The following is a 13,346-nucleotide window of genomic DNA, read 5'->3' on the forward strand; positions in this document are numbered from 1 at the left end:
CCTAATAAGACCCGATAAATATTAATATCTTGGCTACAATTAGCTGGCAGATGCCGATCATCTAATCAATCAGAAGCCACTTCACAAAGCCCAAGGTACAGGAATTATAGGCCTTCATCAATATGATTTATGCACTGGAATATTCCCAGAAATTCCTGTTCTGTGCAGTCTTCTCCAGAGAACAAAAGAATTTTATTTTTATTTTTTATCTCTGAGGTTCAGTTCACAGTAATATAAATGCTAAAAAAAAGTAAAGCCATAATCCAGCTGTTTTGTTCTGCAGCCTTATGAATTCTATCCCTCTGTGAGGGGAAATGCAACAAAGCAAGTTTATAATTTATACAGGCTTCAGCAGTATAATCTGTTTGATGGATAGAAGATCAGCTTACTGAAAAATATGGAAACAAGAGTTTTTCAGAGTGTCTTTGAAAAAACACTTAGGGGGTCGCAGTTCCCTTCCAGGATTTAAACTTTGGACAAGAGACTGATAATAGTACTCCAGGCTGCTTTGCCTATAAGTCTTCTAGAAGTCTCATTTTTAAAATGTTTGAGCTCTCACCTGCACAAACTAATCTCTGCTCCTGTAGCAAGTTAGCTATCTAGGGGGATGTCCATGTTCAGAGCAGGCTCCTTTTTGAACACTGGGGACCAATAATGGGAAGGGGTTTCATGTCTTGATCAGGAACTTCTCAAAGGCATCTACATCCCGCATGATGTCTAGGTATAGCTCCAGGTAGGAACCCACTCCCTCTAGTTGCCAGCTGCCATTGCTGAGCACACTTCTTCATTGTTCTTAAATCCAACTCCATGGCCTTTTGAATTATTGCCTGGTGCAAAGGTCTATGGAGAATAGAAGGCCACGGCAGTCTAGCCATACCTGAAAAGGAAGGCAATACCAACATATCTGCATGAGTACCACACACACACAAGCATTCTAATAGACTGAGGCATCAGATCACCCAAGGTAGAAGGTAGATCAAGGGAAGGGAAGTTCAAGGCATAAGGGCTGGGAACAGTACATGGCAGTATGGATTATAGGTAAAAGGAAGGTCTTTGGGGGGGGTCTGGGCTGGAAGCATTGTTGTCGACATCCTTTGGGGGTCGAGATGCAAGCTGGCTAGCCCCCAGCTGGATCATGCCCTTCCAGCCGTGACGATCCTCCCATCTCTGGTGCGATGTAAATCAGCGACTCAGACTTCAAAAGCCTGAGCATGCTATATTAGCAGAGCATACTGCGCAAACAGAACAGGTGTGAGGCTTGTGGAACATACTAACAGCTAAAGATTTATTAAGCATAAATCAGGACAAAGAAAACATGTCATCTTCCTTTCTTCTCCTCAGAGAGATAGTGAAAAGCAAAAGCTATACACACAATGGAAGTTCCCAGCAAGCTGTGCTGGAATGTAAACAGACATGTGACATGCAACAGTTCCATGTCTGCAACTAAAGGTGGAATGGAATTTTCCAACCAGCATTGCATGTGGATTGTTCTGTAGGTGGAAGCACAATGTTCCAGATTGGTATGTGAAGCAAGCTGTCTTTAAGAGAGTTAAGCATTAAGAAGGATTTGCCATGAAATGTTGAATATAAGTAATTTGAATCAATCGATCAGAGTATAGGAATCTTCCTTATACTGAGCCTGATGGGTGGTCTAGCTTGGTATTGTCTATGCTGAGTGGCAGCTGCATTCAGGCAGGGTTTCAGATAGGGTACTCTCCCAGCTCTATCTGGATATGGTAGGAATTGAACCTGGGACCTGCATGCAAAGCAGATACTCTAGCACTCTAGAGTAATGGATGGGCAGACATTTGGTCTGATCAACCCAAGGAGTTGTTCAGAACTAAGGCTGTGATTGCTCAACCACCAGATGTGAGACTATAAACCATGGAAGCTCTAATTTAGAACAGGTCATGTGATGCCACATGTTTGCAAAGGCAACCCATTTTATGAAATGGTTTGTTTTCTTCTACCCTTCTACACCAGTGTTTCCCAACCTTGGGCCTCCAGCTGTTTTTGAACTATAATTCCCATCATCCCTGACCACTGGTCTTGCTAGCTAGGGATGATGGGAGTTGTAGTCCAAAAACAGCTGGAGGCCCAAGGTTGGGAAACACTGTTCTACACTACCCTTAAAAATAGATGGTGACATTTTCAGTATCAGCTTTGAGTTAGAAAGAAGTGGTTGCCTCTTTGTTGGGCTCATCTTCAAATTGATTTTCCTATGTTAAATTAGTGCTTATCTGCACTGGATTAGACCTGCAGTTCTTAGTTTTGGTTCAACATCTGTCAGATATTATTGTGTATTAGAAGTGCAATGGCAGTGCAGGCAAAATGAATAATAGATAGGGACTGTCAACACAGTTAATGAAAGCATCTCAAGCAAAAGTGTTTAAATCAGGACTAATGTTAGCAGGCTAATTGCTTTTGCTTATGCTTTATATAATGAATGTATTCTCTGTCATGTAGCGGGATTCCCAGGTGTTATCTCCCCCACCCCACTTAGATACTTATTGCTTATCTAAATAATGTTAATCTTTTAGAACAGATGGTTGGCCCTATAAGAAACTAAAGTTAGGGGTCTGGGAGAGGTAGACTGGAGGTCAGAGGCTTAAAAAGGCCCAGCTAGCTCTCAGCCTTCGTTGGAGCAAGCTGCTCACTTGGATTTCTCTGTAAGGCTACAACCTCTGACCTTGTCACCCTCATCAGACCTGAGCACAGCAGCTTTGGAGATGTGCTATTCAGGAGCACTGTGGAAAATTCCAAAGGTGGTTTCCAGTTGCTCAGTGCTGCCACCACCAGATAAAACAGAGTTGCCCAGCAGAAGAGCCGTAGGTAACGTGAATCAGGAGGAGATCCACTTGAGAGTGGAAGCCCTTCCATTTGGGCAAATGGGGCACTGTCCCACCAGCCTCTGCCATTAAGCCAGCTCCCCCCTGCCCTGCCAGGTGGTGGCAGTGCCTGTCAGCTTCCTCTTCCCTAGGTCTCACTGTTGCCCCATCAGAGCTGACATTGGTGACAAGACTAGAATTAGTTGGTTCTGCTTGTCATTGGCTCTGGCTCAGCCTATCTGTTGGTCTCACTGCCTGCCATTCCTCCAGTTGCCAGGGGGCCACTTCAGTTCTGGACCTGGCATGGGATGTACCTGTTGTAGACGACTTATAACAACTAGAAAATGCTCCCCTGGCTGTCTGTTCAATTATCCACTGAACAGCTCCAGCAGGTAGTACAGGCTTTTCCTATGGCATGAATAAATAAAGATTTCCAGGTGCTAGCATGCAAATGTATCATTTTACATGACAGAGTGACAAAACATGCTCTGTGAATGGGCTCTGTAATGAAAAATAAATTATCCTAAAGTCTGGGGCGCCATTTGGTCCAGGCCCAGGGTGCCCCCCCTCCCATGAAGTCAAGAGAATACTTACTTTTACCACTGGATGTTTTTAGGGATATAATGATGAAATAAAGCTTTCATCAGTTATCAGAAGTCTGGGAAGCACTGCATTAATATAAGTCCAGTGACATATAAATACTAATCCAGATCTGATTAGAGAATATAATGTTCCAAGCAACATGTTTCCTTTCTCTTAAAAGAGAGATTTATAGCACAGCTATAATTTAATCTCAAGGATAAATTGCTAACTTGTTTTTGTGGCAAACCTCAGTGTCATTACTGCAGTGATTTTTCTCCATAATCAAAATGTATTTTACCGATTCAGCTGTTCTGCAGGCTGACAAGAGTTTTCTACTTGTTCATCCCATCATTTAAGGGAATGGCTTACTCTCCCCACCCCCACCCCCAGTACAAGGATTCTTTGTTAGTTGTTTTTATAAAGCTGTCGTGATGCTTACAATGTCCTATCTGCCATTTAGATGATTACGGAAGGTAGGCTTTGGTGACAAGCTTACAGAGTGTAATGAAAACCAGCACCTTTATTGCATTCAGACCAAAGCCTGTAATGGCTCCAGAATTATTGCCTTAAGATGCTTGCGTGTGTAAACCAAACAAGGCTCCTCCTCCTATCCTTTCAAAACATTCTTTAGTCCACTTGAACAGTAAATAATTTAATAGGAAGAGTAGTGTCATCAGGGATAGTACTTAATGGCAGAAAGCCAGGCTTCATTCAGCAGAGAACATCTCACCTGCAGCCTCAAACTAGGGTTTAAAAATAATCATAAAAATGAGTAGAGTGCTGTTAAACAGGCAGCACCAAAGGGGACCCAATGACTCTATGGTGCCAAAAGACTCACAGAACACAGGAACAATTGTTGCACATTACTTTGTGTGTCCGTGGGGCGGGGTGGGGGAGCTGTAGGGTAATTAAATCCATAATTGTTTGACTGCACCACAGAATGCATAAGTGCAAAGTGAATGTGCTCTTGGGTATAACACTAACCCACAAATTATGAAATAATCTGATCCATCAAAACTGAGTGTAGCTAAGCATTGGTGAGTACCTACCAGCCCAAAATGAAGCTTTTGCTGGTTCACAGACTGCTTCATGTGGCATGTTTAGAAATGGTAGGCAATCACCCCTCAAAGACACACATGCCCAATCATCACCAATTTTTCTACTTCTCATGCCTCTAGATAGGCATTTTATGGTGATGGTGTCTAAGTGTTCATATGTGATAGTGGTGTCGAATTCTGCTTTGGGGGCTGAAATACCCAACTGTGCCTATAGCCCTGTTCTGCATTGACTTTGCATTGCACAGCTGTGACTTTGCATTGCACAGCTGCAGGGAATGGCTTGGTGAGTTCAAGGGTGCACTCAAAGTTCAGACAGTGATAGGTCCAACAAGCCTGGCCAGTGCTCCATGTGAATGCATGAAGCGGTGAGGGAGATTCCCCTGCTGGACCCACTAGAGCAGGCCTAGGCAAACTTGACCCTCCAGATGTTTTGGGACTACAACTCCCATCATGCGTAGCTAACAGGACCAGTGGTCAGGGATGATGGGAATTGTAGTCTCAAAACATCTGGAGGGCCGAGTTTGCCTATGCTGGCACTAGAGGATCACCATGTCAAATGACTCCACTCCCTGACTTGTGTTTGTGTGTAAGTTCCTCCACACGATTGGGATCCCTTTGCAATCAGGGCTCAGGATCGCTTACACACCCTCAGCTTGGCATGCTCAGGTTCCCCCCCAAACCTGCTATTGAGTGCACGGAGATAAGGAGAACAGAGTCAAGGGCACATTGACACTGTGAATGATTTCTGAAGAGGGCTTTGGCTGACAGGTTTTTGTGGAAAGGGTTCCTTGAAGGCAGAAAGCTTGAAAAGCGGCTTCCTAACTGATTGAGAAGATTTACATGCATTTCTTGTTCTTTAAGAAAGGTTTGATTAGGCTGGATACATACATTTGCAATTGCAAGTGAAATGGTTAATAGCCTATGTCAAGAGCCTATGGAACCATGTAAACAAATACTACTGTGGAGGCTTTGAGCTAGACCACAGCTATACACTTCCAGCAGGATCACACTATATAATATCCAGCTTTTACTATTAGTATGGAGAGCATTTAGATTACAGTGAAACTGCACAGAAACACTAAAATATTGGTGGAAATGTATGCCTGAGTTTTGTTTTGAAGCAAGGGGTCTGTTTATGAAATGATACACCTCTTCCTCCTTGAACATTTTAGCAACATTTTGCAAGCCCTGAAACAAGAGAGAAGTGTCACTCATTTCCATTAGCACCCTCATTGTTTTCCATATCCTCATTCCTGCCTGTGACTTTTTGCACTCTGGGTGCCATCAAAGCCCGGCTCATCTCTCATGGACGAGCCAGGATGCATCAAGATTAAAAAGAGAGGGGGAGAAAAAGCCCAAACCATAAATCTACATTTTCTAGGAGAAGCCTGTCTTACTGGTATTAGACAATATGGCTGGCAATAGCCAGTGATTTGCAGCTTCTATAGTACATGTAGGTTAGCCAGATGCCCCATATTTTAAGGGTCATCCTTCATTTTAAAGGGGTTATTTCATATCACAGAACATCATGGTGCTGTGGAATGGATGAGCATTTCAGTGCCTTAGAAACAGAGCCATTTTAGATGTGATGATTGCAGCCGGGAGACTAGGAAGTGCAATTGTCATGTACATGATCCTTTTGCAGGGTGGAGTTGTGCAAGTTGCTTGTGCATCTTGTCCCTCTCTGTTTTCACCACACTTCCATGGATCTCACACTCCTCTGTACTAACATTTTAATTCTAACCTTGCTGACTTTCAGATAAGTTCCATTGATTTCAGCAGAATTTCTTTCCAATACATAGATGACTGCAGCTCAAAACTCTACAGCGTCCCTTCCTTTGTGAACTGGAAACGCAAATGTTCATCTCTTGAGTCTGGACACTTAAGAGCTGCTGGAAGGTGGTCTTCCAGCTTCAAATTCAAGATGTGCGGTAGGGTGCCATAACTTGGAGTAATGTAAATTGTAGATAGTTCTTTCTTCAGTTGTGGAGTGTCATGCTGCTATGAAGTGCCTGCCACATACTCAGACTGGTGAACCAACAGTCCTAGTAACATCAACCCACACTGCTGCTCCTCTCAAGAGTTGTATTTTGCAAGTCTAATTGAGAAGAGTTTTATCCCCAAGCAACAGGCAAAGCAGAAGTGCATGATACATCTAATCTGTGGTGAGATCCACTGACCTCATATGCCTTCTGGACCTGATAGATCTCACCATAGCTGTGAAGGGCAAGAACTCACTTTGCATATTCTGTCAGAAGCAAGGACGGGATTTTCTGAAAATCTTGATTTTGAGTTAATCCACATGGATTTTAAAAAAATCCCTGTTTAGCTTCTAGATCTTGACAAGAAATGAATCATTTCTTTTTGCTGGTTCCACTAAAAAGACAAACAATTCTTGCATATTTATATACATTACTCTTAAGTATAAAACTATATGCAGCCCTTGATCTTTCAACCTGAGCCTCCTGCTTTCATTACTCTATTATTTTAAATGGGATTATTTTTCTGTGTATTTTAATTGTGGGTGTCCATTTTAATGTTTTAATAGGATAGTTTTAATTGTGTGTTTTAATTCTGGATGTTTATATTTTAATGCTTGCACAATTTTATACTTGTAAATTGCTTAGATGCCTATTTAAGCATTAAGCAGCATATAGATTAGATAATACTAATACTATAAATATCATATCATATCATATTGTAATAGAATACAGCCCAGCTTTCCTAAATTGAATGGCATATAAACATAAACTTTTTAATGGAAAGGACAGTGCACAAGTGTCTTGACATAAGAGCATACTCAATGAAAGAGATGATCTTATGTGGGCAAAGTAGAATTGGTCTGGAACCATTAAATTATCTGTTCACATCTATTTAAAAGGGGTTTCTCCACCCTAATAAGAAGTAACGAAACTACTGCTGAGAGATGTGCAAACTGGCTCTGAGATCTTTTAAGTGGAGACCTAATTCAGAAGACCAAATCTGGTTTGTCCTTTCCTGATGAACTTATCCCCTTACCTCAGTTTTGCACAGAAAAAGGATTCTGCTAGGGGTCTGTCAATTGCTGCTCCCCCCCCCCCATGTGAGACATAATGATCATATTATAAACAAGCACAAAGGGGAACGATGTATGTTTTAAAATTGATCCCCAAATGCAGTCAGCCTTTGCTTTTCCTTTGTCATCACAGGGGCTATAAAAGGAACCCTTTGGCTGTGAAGTACAGATGCAGTGGCTACATTTGAAGTTATTTGTCTTATTGCTTTAAGTGCATTTGGCAGTAATTTCTGCCTTTCCTTTTTCAATGAATGGTGGACCGCTTTTCCCTCATCGCCTGCTCAAACCATTTTTAAGGCACATCACCATTTACAGCTGTTGAATAAGCTCCCAGCATGGTGGTTTTTTTTAGTATTTTTCTTTTCTTTTATTGCAAATAATGGAAAGGAATGCAGACACCTTCTGCCTTTTCCTACCTACCTACCTACCTACCTACCTACCTACCATCTGTCTATCTATATCTATCTATCTATCTATCTATCTATCTATCTATCTATCTATCTATCTAATCTATCCATTACTGTCTTCTGGGTGCACCTTTTCTTTTCTCGTATATATCTGAAGCACCTATGCAAAAAGCAGCTTCAGAGACATTTTCATGGGGACTCCGGCAAGGAAAGAAAGAGTTAAAGTCCCCCTCCCCACCCTAAACAGTCCTGCGGGTGCTCAGGCTCCCCTCTGAGTGCTCTAAAAATGTGCTTTGCTGATTAGATTCATACAATTAGTTTGGCCCTTAAGTGGAGAGTTTTAGATGTAGAGACAAAAAGGCAGAAATGTACTAATGACTTTCCTGTTCATGGACCCAAAACAGAAAGAAAGAGGGACAAGAGTTCTACCCTACACATAATAGAGGTCTAGGTACATGGGACGTGGGTGGCGCTGTGGTCTAAACCACCGAGCCTAGGTCTTGCCAATCAGAAGGTTGGCAGTTTGAATCCCTGCAACGGAGTGAGCTCCCGTTGTTCAGTCCCAGCTCCTGCCCACCTAGCAGTTTGAAAGCACGTCAAAGTGCAAGTAGATAAATAGGTACCGCTCCAGCGGGTGTTTCCGTGAGCTGCTCTGGTTTGCCAGAAGCGGCATAGTCATGTTGGCCACATGACCTGGGAGCTGTCCGTAGACAAACGCCGGCTCCCTTGTCCAACCCCAGAGTTGTCCATGATTGGACCGCGACTGGTCAGGGGTACCTTTACTTTTACCTTTTAGGTATGAATAGCCTTTATTTCTGTAGGGGCAGGATTGGGGCAAGCTGGACAACCTCAGGAGTGGGACCATGAAGCTGCATGGAGGGGACTAACAGAATACAGCCGTAGCAGGAAGGCAGCCTCTACTGATAGATTGTGTGCTTGGCGATTGTGTGCTGCAAGGGGTGTGAGAGCAGGCTCTTAGTGGTGAAGGAAATATATTCTGCACATGTTCACAGTCACATCCTTCCTGTTTAATCAAAGGGTGTCAAGGACTCATAAAATGGACCTTGGGTCCTGTTGTTATTACTTGGCCCCACCTTTCCCAGGGAGTCCAAGACAGTGCTCATTGTTTTGTGCCCTGCTCATTCTATTTCCACAACAACCCCTTAAGGTAGTTACTAAGACTTCAGTGCTGATATTGACAACTAGTTCAGGGACTGAGTCCACACTCAAATTAAGCCATGCTGTTTATATTAACAGATCTGATAGCTGCACTTCTACTAGGCTGAGTTGTTTAAATCATAATCAATAAATGCTTTGATTTAATTAACATGATTAATTGTCATGTACCCTCGGGGAGTTGAAGGTCTGGTGGGGAATCAATGTTATATTTTGTGTGGTGTACAGCCTCACATTTGTTTTAGGCGTGATTGTGCCATGTAAACTGGAGGATTAAATTGAAAACTAAAAGAAGATAATTGAAAAGCAAAATGTACCTTTAAAACAGGGAAATTAGATGCAGGCTAAACTTTTGTTGCCTTAGCTCAATAGTATCATTTAACAAAAAAAAAAAAAGGCGCTGTTAAAATAGACTAAGCTGAAAAGTTAATTATATAAAAAGTACACATTAATGAACATAATTAAAAATGGACTTTTGCTGACCTCCGAAGGGAACAAAGGCTCATTGCAAACTTCACAGGGTTTTACATTTGGCAAGAGCAGTACAGTATCTGTGGTAATTAGACTTTCAACACGTTTGGCTATGCTAATTGGATCTAAGTTCTAATTAGTTTCTTTATGTAACTAAGAATGACACAGTGCTGAATGAATTTAATGTGCTTTTACAGCTCAACCTGGCTGTTGGCATCAGTTTCCATCCCTCTTTTCATGCAGAAGGCTTGTCTTTATTTCATCTGTAAGATGGCTGTGATTAATTTTTACAAGGAAATGCATCTATGGATGTTTTGAGTCTGAACTTTTGACTGGCCTTTGGACATTTGTGTGGATTAGCAAGTGAGTAGTCCACACCATTATGTCAATCACAGAAACTGGGAAGCTTGCCTGAGGGCCAAACTAGTTCCTGTGCTAAGGCTGTGACTCACAGTGGCCATAAAGGGCAATCATGTGTCATCAACCCCCCTACACAATGTCCCAACATCACTTTCTCTTCTTTCATGAATAACTAGAACCTGAGGACATCCAATGAAGCTGAATATTAGAAGATGGTGGGATGGGGAAAATGAAAGAACGAACAGAGCACAGTTAAACTATGGACTTCGCTTCCACAAGACGTAGTGATAGCCACTGACATGGATAGCTTTATAATGATTCTGGACACATTCATGATGGATAAGGCTAAAAGCCTCAATGACTATGTTCTACCTTTGCTGTCAGAGGCAGTGTGCCCTAGAAAGGCAGTTACTGGGAATCACAAATTGGGGGAGAGCTGTTGTACGTAGGTCCTGCTTCCTGGCTTTTCATGGGCATCTGGTTTGCCGCCCTGAGAACAGAATTCTGGACTAGATGGGCTTTTGAGTTGATACAACAGGGCCCTTCTCATACAAATTCAGATGGTCAGTGCTGACAACACTGGAGCCAAAAAAGGCACTAAACTGGACAAGACACACACTATTAACAATCGTATGAATAGTGTTTTTAAAGAGCAGAAAGGTGGCATCAACACCCCACCAAGTTGAATTGGAGTCTTGGCAGGGGTGGAGGGACTTTAAGCCTTTCCTCTCTGTAGTAGTTCCCATGTGGATCAGAAATCCTGCGCCTGCTATTTGCTTAGAAAGAAAAGCATTTGGTGGTGCTAATCATAAGTTCCCCATGATGTACACAGGTAATGTTGTTGGACTACAGTTCCCATTATCCTTGACCATTGGCTATGCTGACTGGGCCTGATGGAGTTGGAAATCCAACAACATCTGGAGGGTCACAAGTTCCCTATTCCTGATCTCAGCATTTTACTTCAAAAAAATGTCAAAGTGGATCCCACAGGTCTGATCTCTGCACACCCCTAATCTATAGAACCATTTTAAAACCAGATTTTATGGCATGGCATTATTCATTGAACTTTGGGAATCATGCTGTTTCTGAGTGTTGACAATTTATTGGCGTCAGCTCCCCAGCACATATAACAGAACAACGCTTACAAGCTGTGACCTGCCAAGCTCAGCACAGCCCACCAGCCATGCATTGTGGCCTTATTTTTAAGTCTCTCTCTAGGCTGGTTCACACACCCATGCACATCATTTTTCTACATTTGCATACCTGCCAACATTTCTCTGATGAAAATAGGAATACCCTATTCCATAATAATAATTTTATTATTTATGCCCTGCCCATCTTACTGGGTTGCCCCAGACACTCTGGGTGGCTTCCAACATACATAAAAACATCATAAACCATTAAACATTAAAAACCTACCCTATGCAGGGTGGCCTACAGATGTATCAGAGCAAACGGCAATCTGCTTAAAACCCAAATTGACATTTGCTCCAATTGCAAAAGCCAGCTTTTCTCAGAGGCAAAAAAACAATACCCCACATTCAGAATTTTAAGTGCAGCCCTGTGCCTGGAAAGAGATAAATGTGGATAAACTCTAATTCTTCAATCTCATTTTGGAATTTTGTACCTGGCATCTTGTGGGTCTGTCAAACGCCAGACCTCTTGATTAATGACTAAATTGTTTGAGTATACCCTTGAACTTCTTTTAGAGGGCCAGGAAAAAACTTCCTAATTCAGGCTCCCATCAATGGAGCTGATTAGAGCTCTAGGCCATTCCTGTGCACTTCATTTGTCCTTCTAATCCCACTTTGAAAGCTTTCTTAGCTCTTGTAGATTATAGATTGACTTCTCCATGCACTCATTTCCTTCAAAGGTTGCTGAAAAGTACCCTACTGTTGCAAACACTGGATAAAGGGGTTTGGCTGCATTCTATGTTCTGCTAGCCAAGGATGATTAAGATGCAGTTCCATGCATTTCATATACCCTAGTGTCGAAGGCACCTTATGTCGAATAAAAATTACATTATTAATACATATGATTTCTTCTGATGATCCTAAGCCAATTAGGAACTCTCCATTAACTTCAGGGAGAGGCTGAGCAAGAACCTGAAAGTGACCTATCTGCAAGAAGACATTAATTTTATTCTTTTAGCAACAAGCCAGCAGTGGATAGCATTTCCCAAAGGATGCTGGAGAAATGGCTTCAACAGAATGGTGAATTCAGTTTAAAGGGATGCGCACTACTCTTTTCTAGAAAAGTTGTTGCTAGAGCAAATGTCAAAGAGTATCCCTGAAAAACGATCTACAAGGGTAGCACTGAAATTCCTCATAGTCTCAACTTTCATACTGAGAAGCCTGGTGGGAAACATTTGGCTCATGGGCCATAACTTCACCATCCCTGTTTTAATGTTCCTCATTGGCTTCAGAGTCCACACTAAATCTCATCTCTGTTATGCATTTTACTGTTGGTCCCTTACAATATTGACTGATGCTGAGAGCCAGTGTGGTGTAGTGGTTAAGAGCGGTAGTCTCGTAATCTGGGGAACCGGGTTCGCGTCTCCGCTCCTCCACATGCAGCTGCTGGGTGACCTTGGGCCAGTCACACTTCTTTGAAGTCTCTCAGCCCCACTCACCTCACAGAGTGTTTGTTGTGGGGGAGGAAGGGAAAGGAGAATGTTAGCCGCTTTGAGACTCCTTAAAGGGAGTGAAAGGCGGGATATCAAATCCAAAATAGATTAGATAGATAGATAGATAGATAGATAGATGATGATAGATAGATAGATGATAGATAGATAGATAGATAGATAGATAGATAGATAGATAGATGATAGATAGATAGATGATAGATAGATGATAGATAGATAGATAGATGATAGATAGATAGATAGATAGATAGATAGATAGATAGATAGATAGATGATAGATAGATAGATAGATAGATAGATAGATAGATAGATAGATAGATAGACAGACCTACCTGGATATATCTATGTATGAATCAGTTTTATCCCAGCTTTTACAGAGTCCAAAGAGGCTCTCAAAATAAGCCACAAAATACAATGAAACAATCAGGACAACAACAAGACAGCTAAAAACTTGTAAGTAAAAACAACTGTAAACAGCAGTAAAAGACACCAAAAACCTCAGGGGAAAAAATCAATCAATTTACTCATTCAGAGCTATTAAATTATTTTTTGTTTAACAAACACAACTCAGCTAACATTGCAGTGAAAAGGCCCACTAGTATTCAGTTTGGCCTCTCAAGGACAAAAGAATTCATAAAAGTATTTAGGCTGTGGTGGAAGAAGTGGTAAGATGGGCAGTGATTTCAAGATTATAGCTGAAGCCAAGGAATAGGTTCTCTCCATTCTGCCAACCTAACATGGCATTAGGATAATTAAGAAATTCTC

General features: G+C 41.8%; 1 protein-coding gene across 5 annotated transcripts in view; it reads left to right on the forward strand.

Moving 5' to 3' along the window:
- The window catches only part of GRID2 (glutamate ionotropic receptor delta type subunit 2), a 798,573-nt gene that overhangs the window by 590,860 nt on the left and 194,367 nt on the right, over nt 1-13,346 (forward strand). The window lies entirely within an intron of this gene.

The sequence above is a fragment of the Podarcis muralis genome, chromosome 9, assembly GCF_964188315.1.
Source record: "Podarcis muralis chromosome 9, rPodMur119.hap1.1, whole genome shotgun sequence".
Lineage (NCBI taxonomy): Eukaryota > Metazoa > Chordata > Lepidosauria > Squamata > Lacertidae > Podarcis > Podarcis muralis.